At 34.1% G+C, this 15,801-nt stretch overlaps 1 protein-coding gene across 1 annotated transcript in view; it reads right to left on the reverse strand.

Moving 5' to 3' along the window:
• Nucleotides 1-7,896, reverse strand: part of LOC108973630 (eukaryotic translation initiation factor 4 gamma 3) — a 61,870-nt gene extending 53,974 nt beyond the window's left edge. Inside the window, exon 1 of the mRNA XM_018941008.1 lies at nt 7,765-7,896. The gene's annotated coding sequence lies outside the window, so the exon portion shown is untranslated. The remainder of the gene's footprint in view (nt 1-7,764) is intronic.
• Between the last annotated feature and the right edge of the window lie 7,905 nt (nt 7,897-15,801).

Here is a 15,801-nt window from a genome sequence, read left to right on the forward strand (position 1 = left end):
TCCTCCGGGCCCGGGTTGGACTCAATGCCAGCACGAGTCAGGAGGATATGGAGCAACCCTGCTGCAAGGCGTTGCTCCAGTGACGACACACACAAATTAACACTCACCGATCCAAACGGGGTTAGATCGCCGAAATGACAGCCCATGGTCGGATGAAATCCGAGTCAATTCCGGTACGTAGAACCGGCTGTCGTGGGAATCACTCGTATTACTCGCCGACGAGCGGTTTCCACCTTGCAAATGGCCACTTGCAAGAATCACTCAACTGCATCCTGCCCAGATGGATTCACCAGGGTTGTTATACTTAAAACTGAAACCACCAATCTCATCAGACCAATCGCAAAGTTGGCAATCCTTCCACAGGGCAACAAAATCAAATCAGAAGCACGCTCCTGATGGCGGGCGAAATGTTACGGATTGCCAATGTATTGGCCACACTCTAGTCTCACTATTATACAATTGCCAATACATTGCCCACACTCTGGTCATACTGTTATACAGTTGCAACACTCTAGCCACGATATAATCGGAAGAAAGCATCTCAGGACATCTCGTGCTAATTCCAAGTCACTCGGACCAATTCTTGTTATTTTCTTACGTACGCAATTATCAGATCTTAATTTTGGCTCATCTCTTACTAATTACAATTAGTATAAAAAACAAGACAATTATTTTTAACTTAAGTACAAAGGCTGTGTATAAAGTGAAGGCTGATTTGCTGTAAAGTGATCAGTCCTCGTGTTAATAAACGTGGGGTGCAACACCCAAAACGGAACTTAACAAAATTAACTTCATTTCGTACATTCATTATTTTACAATATCTAAGTTTTCAATTACAATATTTTATATTATAAACATAAACATATAAAACAAACTATTAAAAATAGTTACATATTTATAAATAATAGCATTTTACTCTGGTTTTTAGTTATTTTAAGAGAATTTCAAACATATTGAAGATTACTACAGTATATCGATATTGGCAACCCTGCGTAGTGAGAGAGCAATCAGTTAACACGTTTCTACGGCAAAAATCCAAATGCCGTGGATTCCTATGGCAAAGAGGAAGGGAGTAGTGTTTTTCGCTGTTCACTTACATTGCGCTCCCATAAGATAGGTGGTATCAGCTGACACGGGCATCGGGTCTACGTTTTTGTCTGTTTGCGCTATAAGTTGTCAAGTAGTTTTCAGCGAAAACTGGTTTTGAATGTGTTTTTGTTTGACAGATGGACGAAACACGAAAACACAAGTTATAGGGCGGAAACCAGCTTTTCCCGCTACAACATTTTTTCATTGCCGGTCCGAAATTTCGAAGAGGCAACACTTCCCATTTACACATATACCGACGGCAGTTTCATTTCGGTAATATTAAACTTAGTAGAGCGAGTATTAGGAGGTTGTGTTAAAATATAATAAACATAGTTTACAAAAAGACTAAAAAACACGCTTTTAAAGCATATCAAACTAAAAAGTGAAAAATAATTCTTTGTATAAGGTAAAATTCCTGCATTACTGTGAAAATAGCGTGCAATAGGATTACTCGATATATGAAAAATATGTCACAAAGCTCACATTTGTGAAAAAAAGGATTTCCCACTTTATCTTATTATCTTATTTTTTCCAGAAATACATTTGTACAAAAAAAGGATCTTTATCCTTGTTTCATTTTCCATATTAAAGATTTAAGGAGTTCAAGAGCTCAAAACGTGCGCTACATCAGCTACAGATCCGACGTTTGCGAGAGTGCTTGGAATTGGATTATTTAAAATGCATTTTGAAGTTGAAGGTATTAACYTTAAATCGAGATGTTAATAATTAAGTATTTCATTAAAACTAATTTTAGCGATAGTATCTATTTTGTGTATTTTGTGAACGTCGTTTTTTATGTTTAGTTGAAGTTTTAGTTGTGTTTCAAGAAAATCCAGAAATTGGTTTGTATGTCATTGTGTTTGTCTTACTTTTAWGGTTTGAATGTGTTAAACTTATCTGCAGAAATGCGCAGATGTCTGTATAATCGTAAAAATACTAAGGCCGTTTAAGTTGTCCTYTTGTCTATTGTGCTGTGTTGGTCTGTCTTTGTCTTTTGTAGCTGTGTATATTTTTGCAAAACTATTAATAAATAAATATCTAAATTTTGTTTGTTTCCTTTCAATAATTTTTGATGTAGGTTCTTCCCATAAGTKTGTGTTTACACGCCTGCATATTTTTAATATATGGTGCACAGAACACGGAACCAAATCAGAAAAATTGACGAAATTGATTTCAGTTGTGCAGGGGAATATTCAAAACAACGGCTACATTACAGAGTTGAGCGATCTGTCGAAAAAAGTTGGGAACATCCGTAAAACCATTTCAACTTTTTGGAAGAATTATAAACGCAAAAAATTTTCAGTTCTTCAATACCAATCTGGTTGGCTGAATAAAGAGGAATCGATTTTGTTAAAACGCACGCAGTGTAAATCGCAGCAGATGGGGGAAAATACTCATCGTGGCCGTCATCAACTGGATTTTGCTGACTCTTCAACCAGAACTAAGCGAGTGAAATAGATGAGTCCGCTGTTTCTGCYCTACGCAATGAACATCAGAATCAAAAGATTCTGCCAGCAGATCGCATTGAAGTTATTTCACTCTTAATGAAGATCTCTATGTCGAAACACCAGTATTTGCTGAAAAGAAATTTTGTGAACAGCAAAATTTCCTTTGATTTGTTTCCAAGCTATCAAAAAATACAAAATTCAAAAAAAAAAGTAGATACCCAGACAATATTTTTGTAGACGAATCTCATGCGGAAGTCGAATTGCAGAGCTTACTTAACAGTACAGCATCTAGTATAATAGAGCTTCAGACCAACTTAATTGAAGCAGCTATTTTTGAGAATGCAATTAGCAATCTAATTTTAATTGGAAAATGGGGCTTTGACGGAAGTACGGGGCATAGCGAGTATAAGCAAAAGTTTTCATCCAGTGATTTGAACGATAGAAGGTTATTTGTAACATCATACGTACCTCTCCAATTAGTTTCGCAAATAGATGATCAAATAATTTGGAAAAACCTCCGACCATTATCGTCACGTTACTGTAGACCGATCAGATTTCCATTCAAGAAAAAGACAACCGAACTATCGATTAAAGAAGAGAAGTATTTCAAGGAAAAAATTAGCCTTTTGAAGCCAACACAATTAACCGCATCTAACAGAAAAATAGTTATTACACATAGCTTGCACCTTACTATGGTAGATGGAAAAGTGTGCAACGCGATCAGCGAATCTTCGGCTGCAAAGTGTTATATATGCTCAGCACGGCCAACAGAAATGAACGATGTTCAAAAATGTTTGAGTAAAGAAGTTCGCACAACATTTTATGAATTTGGCTTATCTYCACTGCATTCATACATACGCTTCTTTGAATACTTTTTGCATGTTTCATATAAACTAGAGGTCAAAATGTGGCAAGTAAGAGACACAGAGAAGAAAAGTAAAGTATTGGAGAGAAAAAACAAAATTCAGATGGAATTTCGCGAAAAAATGGGTATAATAGTGGACAAATCTAGAGATGGAGGTAGAGGATGGAAATATCGCAAGAAAATTCTTTTCTAGTGCAGCCTTGAGTTCCGAAATCACAGGAATTGATGAATGTTTGATTCATAGGTTCTGCTGTGACAGAGCATGCATTAGTGTCGATTGGAGAGCTTTCGGAGGAAGCTGCAGAGTCCAATAAATGTAGACTTCAGCACAGTCGGAAAGTGTTACGTACTTTAACAAACACAGATGTCATTAATGCACTATTGGTGCGCTCAGATCCCTTTATAACAGGACAGAGACAACTTCCAAAAAAAGACAAGTCGACTTTGTTGAAATCTGCTTATGAATTACGAGGTGATTCTATACAATTTTTGTTTCCTTAATTTATCTTTTATTGTTTTTTTATATTGGATTTTTGATGATATGTATGTATATGTAAAACCACATTTTTCTAAAAATATAACTGCAATGTAGATAAAATAAAATAATATCAATTTTATTAAAAAAAAAAAAAAAATTATTAAGTTTGTTTCGATCATTCCTATGGGAGCTATTGGATATAGTCCTTTGATTTGTCAAATTTTTTTATTATTTCTTATCTTTATTTTTGGAAACAATTTCAACCCGCTATGTCAAGAAAAGTATTTTTGGCCGCTGTTCCATACAAGCGGATCCACTGTGCATTGGACACTCAGTGCAGGTCCTAGCACCAACGTCTCCGTGGCCATGGGCAGTCTCCTTAGCATTTTCCAGAGAGAAGTTTCTGCAATAACACGGTATGCAAACATCAACCTACAACGCAACTAACGCAATCAGCATATTCATATATTTAGCGACAATCAAAGCGATCTTTTCCCAGGAGTAAAAATCGCTAATGGTTAAGGGGTGCTTAGAATGTGATATTTAATTGTAACACAGTCTAAATCATGTAGATACCGAGACACAAAACTACAGCTGGGGAATGAAGTGACTGCAAAGCTACTAAACCGCTGGTACAAGAACGATTATATTGATTTAAATATCAACAGCGCCATTTTGCTGATAAAAAAGTCAGGAATTAACTACCATGACTTTTAAAATTATTCATTACGTCGGTGCTGTGTTTTTCTTTTTATAAAATAAAATTATTTACTTTTAAATAGAAATCATTTAAAATTGGAATTTGTCCTTGTCTCTGAATACACCCTACCCTCTAAACCAACTACTTAAGATTAACATTTTCGTATCGTTTTCCAAGAGTGTGTATGTATAATCAAGATTGCTGGCACCGATTGCTACCGTTAATAAGAGTGAGGTTACATAGCATCCATTCCCACGACAGTCGGGTCTACGAAAACCGGAACGGACCCGGATTTTTATCCGGCCAAGGACTGCCAACTCTGCAGAATTTCTGCCGTTACAACAACAACAACAACATCTTACATACATATTCCCTATTATATCCATTGTAATCACCCGTAAACCGCACGGTTTCGTTGGCGGGAGGTTCACTACCTACAGTCTATGTAAATTACTTAACATCCGTCTACACGGACGATAGCCTGGACCATAGTACCCTTTTAAATAAACTAAGCAGAAACGACATTAGAGGTAACGCCATGAGATGGACACACTCGTACCTAATTGGAAGAAAACTTAAAGTTCAAGTTGATGTGACCCCAGGAGTGTCCTGAGTGCAACTCTCGTTAATAATTTTGCAAAGGATAACTTTTAGATGATTTGAAGATCTTCAGTACGATTACTAGTGAACAAGACACCCATGTTCTTCAGAGTGGTATTAAAAAACTATCGCGCTGATGCAAAAAAAAAAAAAAAACATATTTGTACATCAAAAACTGTGTAGCCGTGTCATACTCACGGACAGCAAACAGACCTTCAAAAAGAATATTGAAATAATCATTCTCCAGGCTTTCAAAGTTTTAGGTTTTAAACCAGGACTAGCAGGGATTGCAAGAATCCCAATTCATTACTACTTTTTACATCTCTGGATCTTCCAGTTTTAGAATATGGCACAGACACGCAATAAAACGTATAGAAACAAGAAAGCGCTAAGTTCGTTGGCAACCGAATATTTTATACTACTGGAACTTGCAAGAATCAAAGATGTAAAAGCAATGATGTAAAATATCAAACAGAGGTTTGGAATCTAACGAATTTTATGTATACATATGCTCTACATAATTCATGGTTGGTGTATGACTGAACCTATATTCGGCAAAAGGTTTTTTAGAAAACCAAAATCATTACTTTAGTATATAGAAGTTGGGGTAGAATCGACCCGATTTCAGCTTTTAACTATTATCATGCCACATACTAAAAAAATTTTCTCAGCGTTTCACTATACCTCACATTATATCATCAATCATAACAGAGAAATAGCACACTTTGAGAATGTAATTAGATGCCGATATTCGATATAAACAGAAAACAAATTTTATTTTTTCATTAGCATCACATGAAGTGAGAAATATAGTAAGTGAGTTATTTACAAAAAATTAAAAAGCTCTATTCACTAGTTTTAAAAACACATAAATGACTAAGCTTCCCATTGCGTGTTTTATCTGGACATAGAAATAGCACAGTATGCCGGTTCTGCGAAAATTAAATACAATTATTAGAATAATCTAATAAGTATTATAGCTTTTAAGCATTCACATCGTTAGTATTTTCTTGTGTTCACACAATTTTTCAAAATTGATGGTCATCGTAGGGGCAAGCTCTTCATATATATCTGACACCTTTGTGGAATTACGCACCATGCCAAGCCATGCTTTCAGTCTAAAGTTCTTCCGCATTTTTAAATTTTTGGCAATCTGTGTCTTAACGTCGTTCCATAAATTTTCAATCGGGACTTTGGACTGGAAAGCTCAGTACGTAAATACTTTCTGCAGTGAGCCAGTTCTTTACACTTTAAGCTGCGTGCCTTAAATCCAATTCATTAGCATCGATTCCAAGTAGAATAATTCCATGGCATTTTAAAGAATGTTTAGGTATGCAAATTGGTCCATTCTGCCATCTATGCTTACCAGTGCTCCAACGGCGTACCAGGAAAACGCTCCCCAGACCATTATGCTACCTCCGCCGTGCTTAACAGTTTTTGTAGGGTGTCTGGAGTTATACGACTGACGTCTAGGACAATGGAGAAATATTTTTCTATTCGATCTAACTTAGTTCACTTTAGTTTCTTTCGCTCTAGAGAAATCTTTTCCCAAATTTTACGTCCTTTTCTAAATGTTCCTCATCAAAGTCCAGCCATGCTCTTATGCTTTTTTGGACAGGTGTGGTTTTTTTCGACTCATTGGTCCAAACAACTGACTATCATTTAGACGTAATCAACAAGTCCCGTTGTTTTCCCCCCAGGAGCTTCGCGAATTTTTCCATTTTTGCGCAAATTTGGACCATTTTTAATAAAATTGATGCCGTTGTATGCCATTTCCCTCGAACAACTCATAATTTCAGCAATCTGAGTTGAAATTTATTGTTTTTCCAATTCACAGTTTTGCCCATGTTGAAAATGTTGTAATTTTGTTTTATAGTTAGATTTAAAACAGCGTGTTTCTTTGCTCGACTGCAACAAATAACTAAAAGTGTTATTTCATTTTACCATCAAATTTCGTTATTCTCCGAGTGAAATGAAAAAAAAAGTAACATATTCGGTAATGTTCATTCAGATAACTCATATATTGACCGATATATCCATCCATCCTGGAAATCGAAAATCTTTATATTAGGTATATGGGGCTCATAGAAAATATTGACCCGATTCAACTCATTTTTGATACATTTTGTTAGGAAAAGATTCTCTGAATTTCAATTGCATATCTTCCGCTTTGACCGATATCTTCGGTCAAAAGTCAACTATAGATACTGGGGTCCACATATTCGATACCTAGGAACATGAACATTATACAGGCATACTTTAATGGAATTATTTTACTTCTTGATTTGTGTACTAGACGGTGAAAAACTTAAATGGAATTTAAAATTGAGTTATATAGGAAGTAGGCTTTGTCCATTTTTCCACTGTATATAGAAAAATGAGGAGCGTGCCACGTACTAAGTTTAGTCGAAAACGGTCGGTAGGATCTCGAGATATGTGATTTTATCATAAATTGGGCGGTGCTACGCCCAATTTTCACACCGGCTCCCACATAGCCTTCTCACACCCTCTCGAAAGTAAAATTTACTGTCTCTGGCGTATTTAGCTAGTGATTTATTGCGATTTAAGTAGTTTTGAACAGTACCGTTATATAAGAAGTGAGCGGGGTCATCTTCCGATTTCATCCATTTTTTACATTGTTGGTAGGAGTTCGTATAATATTTGCGCTCAGCGAATTCGGTTGTTGTAGCTTAAGTAGTACTTTTCACATGGTATTCTGAAAAATTAGTTCAAAAATTAGTTGTAACCACAATGTCCTTCACCTTACAGTTTTCTATTTTTTTTCTTATTATCTGATAGAAAAATTTGGAATACCGTCCAAGGATTTCAGGAATAAAATGGGTATAGCCGCATAGAGGAGGCTTTCCAGATAAAGAATATATATGTCATAGCCGCAGGAACCTTCTAGTTTTCGAGATATTTGCGTTTAAATTTTAAAATTACCACTATTTGAAATACGTACTTTTTCGATTCAAAATTAGTATTACACTTATATTTTGCACTTTTATATCCACTAGTACTTCACTAATTTAACTTATTGATCAATTCCGTTTAGTTAACAATAACGAAAGAGCTACAAACTGTCAAATAATCAGTCTTAATATAGTAACATATTTTAACAAAATAACAAAAATTAAATAGAAAGAAAGATTTACAAAACGGACTTTTACGGGGAAAAAAATTGGCAAATCAAGAGGTTGAACCCATTATTTTTTTCTAGTGTGACCGAAGGGTTTAACATACACTTTAACATCAAAGTTCGCTAACGGAGGCTACTACTGCTCCTTTTGAAGCAAAGTACCATTTTATGTTTTGTCCCTATTTATTTCACATTTGGAAAATAAAACTCAAGAGTTTAAGCGTGCTTAAGCGAGTTAGCAAAATGTAATATATTTAAATTCTTCACATACTTGTACATTGCAATAAAGCTGAGACAGGTTGATCAGCTACGTTGAATTAAATTTAAATATGAAATGTGTATAATTTTTCAAATATTTCCTTATAATTATATTAAGATCTGACAGAACAATCCACGAGTCACGCAGTTGTTCGAAAAACTAAATAGCTAAAATTTGCGGAAATAAAAAGCATGCGGACTATCGCAAAAGTAGTATGGTTGGAAAGAAAACATGCTACAGAATAAGAATATATATTGCCGCCGCAAACTTATGGTTTTCGAGATATTTGCATTTAAAGTTGAAAATTACCACTATTTTAAGTATTTTCTCGATTTAAAATTATTTTTACACTTATATTTTTCACTTTTATATCCACTAATACTTCACAAATTCGTTTGTACACATTTATTTTATAATATATCGTGCAAAAATCGTTTCAATTCAAGATTTAACTAATTGTTAACTAATTGCAGATTTTTCCATCTAAGGCAACGGCACAATAACAAACACACGCAGAAAAATATTTGCAAAGGCTGTAAAATATGTCAGACAAAAAAAAAAAATAATAATTTCAACCCTGTGCTAGCTGTCATTTTACTTAAATACATATATTGATGTTAAATTGTTGAAGAAAGTAAATTTTAAATAGATTTTATAATTTCTATTTAAATTACAAAAACTTGTTACGGTTTATTTCGTTAAGAATGAATGCAGAAGGTGCGCCAATTCACAATAACCATGCACAATAGTCATTTACCATCAATTGACCGAATTAGCCGTTCATATATTACTCTGCAATGGGTGCTCTGGTGCCCTTGTGTACTTAAGGTAATACATATTTATTAGAAAGCAAACCCTTTTGTTATTGTGTGAACAAAGAGAATTGAAAATATTGAATGAAGTTATTTTTGCACTACTTAATATAAAATAAATGGGTAGAAACGAATTAGTAAAGTGTTAGTGGATATACAAGTTAAAAGTATGAGTAAAAATCATTTCGGCACTATTACGATTATTTTGGCGCCGCGATTTGATGGTACGGATGGATAGAGGTCTTCAGAATTAAAAAATGTATGCACATATACCCTCTTCAGACTTATAGTTTTCGAGATATTTGTATTTTAAGCTCACACATTTTTCAATTAATACATTATTAATTACACTGAAGGCATTGAAATATGTCCAAAACTTACACTTGTTATGTATTTTTTAAGAAAATAAATATACTTTAAGAACTATTTTGCACATTCACACTGGAGATTTTTGTGATTACATTTATGACAAATAGCAGCATTGCCATACTTTGCTTACTGAAAAAATAATCAAAAAAATATAAAGCGACAATGGTTCAAAATGAACTCTAATTTCTTACATAAGAATTATTTATTATTTAAAAAATAGAGAAAAATATTCAGGGGTGTTGTGGAATCTGAATGGAAACCGATAAAAAAAAAGCAGTACGCGTCATGAACTCAGATATTATTGGTTTGATATTCGTAACAGAATTTTCATCGGTTTTGCGTGTCACGGAAACCAATTTTATCGGTTTTGCTGTCAGAAAGAAATCAAGAAGATAGTCGCACACAGATTTGAAATGTAAGTTAAGAAATCAAGTTATTTTATTGTTACGAATTATTTTTATCTTTATTTATATTAGAGAAAACACAAAAATATAACACGAAATGCCTTAATTTTTGAGTTTTGGAAAAAAAATGCGGATATTTAAGGGGGATGTGCTTTAGAGGCTTAAAAAAATCTACTTTTTTGATTTTTTTTGTTGCGAGGGAAATAAATAACTGAAGTTCTAAGCGAAATTTTTAGGGTTTATAGTTATATATTTAAACATCATTAACAAATTTTTTGAATACGGAATCCTTTACATTTTGCTTTTCTGAAGCAAAAAAGGGTAAAGTTCTAAAAAAATTTAAAATTAAAAAAAAGTGGTTTTGGACTAAAAATAAATTACTTTAAATATATGTTCAAACTTCAAACTTAACTTTTTTAATTTAAAAAGAAGATAATTTAATGCCAAAGATAATAATCTTTGCCCCAATTCTATATGACTTTTTTTTCTATCCTACCCGCTTTCTGTCCAAGCTCTCATATATGTATATATGTATGTATCTGCTAGATGCTCGGTCATTATTTCCCTACCAGCTTCGAAAATATTTCGAATTCCCATCTATAACTTTGAGGAAATATTCTTAAATATTTTTAAAGAGATTTAAGCAAAAAATTCAATTTTTTGAAGCTTCTAAAGCTAAAGCCCCTTGAAGAATATTCACAAAACGTAATAAAAGTAATTTAACACTCAAATGCGTTTTTATTCATTGTTTATCTGTGATCTCTTAACATTTTTCTTTAATTCGGAACTCATTAAAAACTTTAATAGGATTGCTTGCAAATGTATTCATTTGCAAGTTGGCTGGGATTTAAAATAGCATACCAGGGTTTCAGGGATAAAATGGGTATCACTGGAGAGGTGATGTTTTTCAGATCACGAAAATATATACACATATATAGTTGTCGCTGATTTATAGCATTATAGATATTTGCTTTTAAAGTTAAAAACTGACAACTTTTAAATTGATAATTTGTATATTGTGAATAACTTTTCACTTACTAACACTTCACTATAACGTTTTTGTATATTATTATTATTTTTTTTAATTTATTGCAAATAAAGATTTATGTTAATTATTTTGTTTGTTAAATTCACTGCATTTGCACAACAAGAATAGGGTTGCATACTAGCAGATAGATGGTATTGCCATATCTGACTAGTTGTCAACAAAAGAAAATAAGCAAAAACTTTATACCCCAAATACATAAATGGAAAACGCAAAAATCTTTAACAATTTTTTATAAAAGAAATAAAGTTGCAGAAAGGAGTTCTACGCGAAAGAACTCTAAACACCCCGGTGCTGGATCGGCCAGGCCTATTTTTTTTTTAAAGCGCGGCCAAAGGCCGTCAGTATAGAAAGGAGTTCTTCACGAAAGAACTCTTCAGCGCCGCGCTCCAAAAAAAATAACCCAGGTCGATCCAACACCGGGGTGTTCAGTGCAGAAAGAAGTTCTACGCCAAAGAACTCTGAACATTTCGGCGTTGGATCGACGATGAAGGATTCCACAGAATTCGATCAACTAGAATAATTTTTTTAAAGCTTGGATAAAAGTTGTAATACCGTGAAGAGTATTCATTTTCTTTAAATGGAATAATTCTAGCAACAATTGTACCATTAATTTTCAAACTAAGTACTGTTTCTTTTTTTGTTTCGCTTTTACTTTTAAATTTGGCGAACCAATTAGCAAGTGTTGTTAGTGATTTTTAAATATTTCATTTCTTCAAATGGGTTTTTAAAACAGATATTAAAAAGAAAAAAATTATTATGTTATCAAATATTTCTAAATTTTTAATTAAGTGTTCTCTGTAGATTTCGATGAACCTTCCACCAACCGCGGTGTACGTAAAAGTGTTCTTACCGTTGCAGAACTAAGAAAGATGTGGAGACGTTTAGCACTACGGAGAAGTGCATTGCCTTTGCGGAACAAGAGGTCTTAATTTTAAGCAATAAATTGTGCCGCAAGCATAAAACACCCAGACCGAAGTCCGAAAAAAAGTTGTATAGCTATTTTGTCAACAGCCACTGTATGCGATTGGTACAGCTGTTGTCGAGAAGCCGTTGTGTTGTATCAAAGAGACCATGAAGAGGCTGTGGGGAAAGTTGGTGGTCCCGGAAAAATTGTACAAATTGATGAAAGCAAATTTGGAAATCGAAAATACAATAAAGATAATAACTTTTATAACACTCAAAGGATTAAGTCACAGTGGAAAAGATTCTTTTCAAAGGACAATTACTCTACCCAACAAAACTTTACCGATTTGATTATTGAATATTTGTGGCGTAAAACCATCGAAGAACCTATGAAGATCCACTTGAAAATCTTTTACAAGCAATAAAACATGCATATGAACCTTAAATTTGTTTTTGTTTTTATTTATGACAAAATATTTTTTTATGTTAAAATTTTTTCAGGTATTTGGGGTATAAAGTTTTTGCTTATTTTCCTTTGTTGACAACTAGGGAGATATGGTAATACCATTTATTTCCTAGTCTGCAACCCTATTCTTGTTGTGCAAATACTGTGAATTTAACTACAACAAAATAATTAAAATAAATCTTTATTTGCAATAAATATTAAAAAAATTAATATACAAAAACGTTGTAGTGAAGTGTTAGTAGGTGAAAAGTGCATAATATAAGTGGAAAAGTTATTCACAATATACAAATTATCAATTTAAAAGTTGTAAATTTTTGCCTTTAAATGCAAATATCTTTAAAACTCAGCGGCAACTATATGTATGTATTTTCGTGATCTGGAGAACGTCACCTTTCCAGTGACACCCATTTTATCCGCGAAATATGGGGATGCTATTCTAAATTTTTCCCAGCAAGTTTTGTTACATTAGTAAACAGCTGATTCGAATATTGGTTTTGCGTATGTTCGAAAAGACACCAAGCAGATTCTGTGACACCATTGAAAATCAGAATTGGTTTGCAATTCTGACAGCTAAGCAATTCGGTCTTGGATTCCACAACACCCCTGATTATTTGATTATTTTACAATACTTAGTATATACCACCAGAGCAGAAAGTAGTTCGAAACAACAAAACTATGAACGCCCGGCGTTGGATCGACCAGGGTTATTTTTTGCTGGGATTTAGAATAGCATCCCCGGATTTCGGGGTAAAATGGGTATATGCGGATAGAGGAGGTCCTTCAGATTAAGAAAATTTATATACATATATATAGTTGCCTCTGACTTATGGTTTTTGAGATATTTGCGCCAAATTCAACCATTTAAAACGCGTGTTTCCTCGATTTATATTCCAACTTAAACTTCAGTTCAAATCCATTTATTCATACAATAAGAAAATGGTTGCAAACAAGCAAAAAATTAGTGTTACCATATTTTGTAGTGGTATAAAAATAAGAGAACAGAAAAATTCATGGGCGGCTTTAGTATACCATTCCACGATTTCAGGATTAAAAGTGGTATGGTTCGTTAGAGCAGATGCTCTAGATTAAGAATATATGTACCTATATAATAGGCGCCGCAAACTTACAGATTTCGATATATTTGCATTTAAAGATGAAAATTAATATGTTATTTATTCCCTGTCACTGAATTTTAGACACGATTCTTTTTTTATATTAATTACTAGCTGACCCCGCAGGCGTTGTCTGGCGTGAAATTACGTGTTTGGAAATGAAAAAAAAAAGTTGAATGTACTATAGTTTTTGTTTAAATCATTTACTTGCGATTTTTCTATATTTTTTTCAAAGTAGCGCAGCTTGATTAACAACGTTTTTTGGTTTCTGTTCGGGTGCGTAAATGTATAGAGAAGATGGGTTTCGAACTTATGAACACGCCACATATAGCAGGCCCTGTGAAAAAAATGGAATTTACAGATTTATGCCACAAACTTCTAGTGACAATCCTTGTCCTGTCCTGTTGATTGTCATTTCAAATGCAACTTTTCCTGGAAACTGAATGGGTGTGAACTAAAATGACAAATAGTTGGAACTCAAATTCGGTGCCCTTGTATTCGATAGCTGCGTCACAATCTGTCGGAACATAAATAATGACAAATCCAACTTTGAGACGCAAATGATGCGGCGGCGTACCAAGCCTCTCCAAAGAATTTAGAAATTCTACGCAGCAATTCTGACGCAGATTTGAATGCTGATATATTGAAGTGATCATCGCGAAAAGTAAGCGAACTTTAGTGGCATGCGAAGTAGTTATAGCATCGTCCATCGTATGATTCCAGCGATTATCATGTTCCAGCAATTGTAATTGTAATCAAAGTTTCACACGCCGTACCATTCACAGTACGCAATGACTCAAGTGAAGTTGAACCGCGTACATTAATCAATAGCAACCGAAGGTAGAAGCATTCTTCGTTTTTCGGGTGGATTGCGTAAATTTTTCCTAATGCATTAGTTGAGAACACATGTCCATCTACTGGTTGACCTTGTTTTCTGTGTAAACATTTTTCGACGACGCATTCTATGTATTATATAATATCAAGGCATGTCCAAATATTGTTGTTGGCAATGTTTCCGTTGGCTGTACTCTATTATCTGGGTTGAAATACACACTTTGGCCTTCTCCAAATGAACGGCGAGATGCAGAGCGGAAAAGTTTCATGAATTCCAAAAGTAAATATCCTACAAAGCGTTTCATTGCAGTTAATTTTTCGACCCTTTTTATAATTTCTGATCTCATCTCGTTAAAAGCCAATAACCGTCATGTTGCTTCCTACGGTGACGTAACGGTGACAAACAGCAATACTCGGCATTGATTGATATGAATTGGGATTGTGGTGTCCGCTAGGTCCACGAACCATATTGGCTTTTATCACTTCGTATAATACTGGATCTATCTCTATGTACATCAGGAATTTCCGCAATAATTATTTCATCAATTCGATCTGTACATCTAGCATCTAACAGCATCACATAATTTGTATATTGTGAATAACTTTTCACTTACTAACACTTCACTATAACGTTTTTGTATATTAATTTTKTTAATATTTATTGCAAATAAAGATTTATTTTAATTAAGTTGTTTTAGTTAAATTCACTACATTTGCACAACAAGAATAGGGTTGCATACTAGCAAATAGATGGTATTGCCATATCTGACTAGTTGTCAACAAAAGAAAATAAGCAAACAGTTTATACCCCAAATTTTCTTGATCTGGAGGATCTCCTTTATCCACACATACCCATTTAACCCCGATAACGGGGGTGATATTCTAAAATTTACCCTTTTTTTTATCAAATAACATAAGGTACAAAATCCATACCAATCAAACAAAAATCCTTTTGTATGATGTGTTGAATACAATGCTCGCGACAGACTGCAAACGACATCTATCAAATATTAGAATACACACGTTCTTATGGACGGACCTATTTTGATAACTGCACGACTACACGACTGCAGGCCGACAGTTGTCGTTCTCGCTAACTTCAATTTAATCCTATATTTGCCAACGACAGTAAGCCGACAGTAGACAGTTGACAGGAGGATGGAGTCATGTGTAGAAATTCACGAAAGTGAGCAAAGTTCTCTGATCGCCATTCACTTGGGAATGGCCAGAAAGGATTCTTTTACATATGACTCAAGCAGCTCACGACTTCCGGTC

Source organism: Bactrocera latifrons, unplaced genomic scaffold (assembly GCF_001853355.1).
Source record: "Bactrocera latifrons isolate USDA-ARS-PBARC rearing strain unplaced genomic scaffold, ASM185335v1 scaffold_496, whole genome shotgun sequence".
Lineage (NCBI taxonomy): Eukaryota > Metazoa > Arthropoda > Insecta > Diptera > Tephritidae > Bactrocera > Bactrocera latifrons.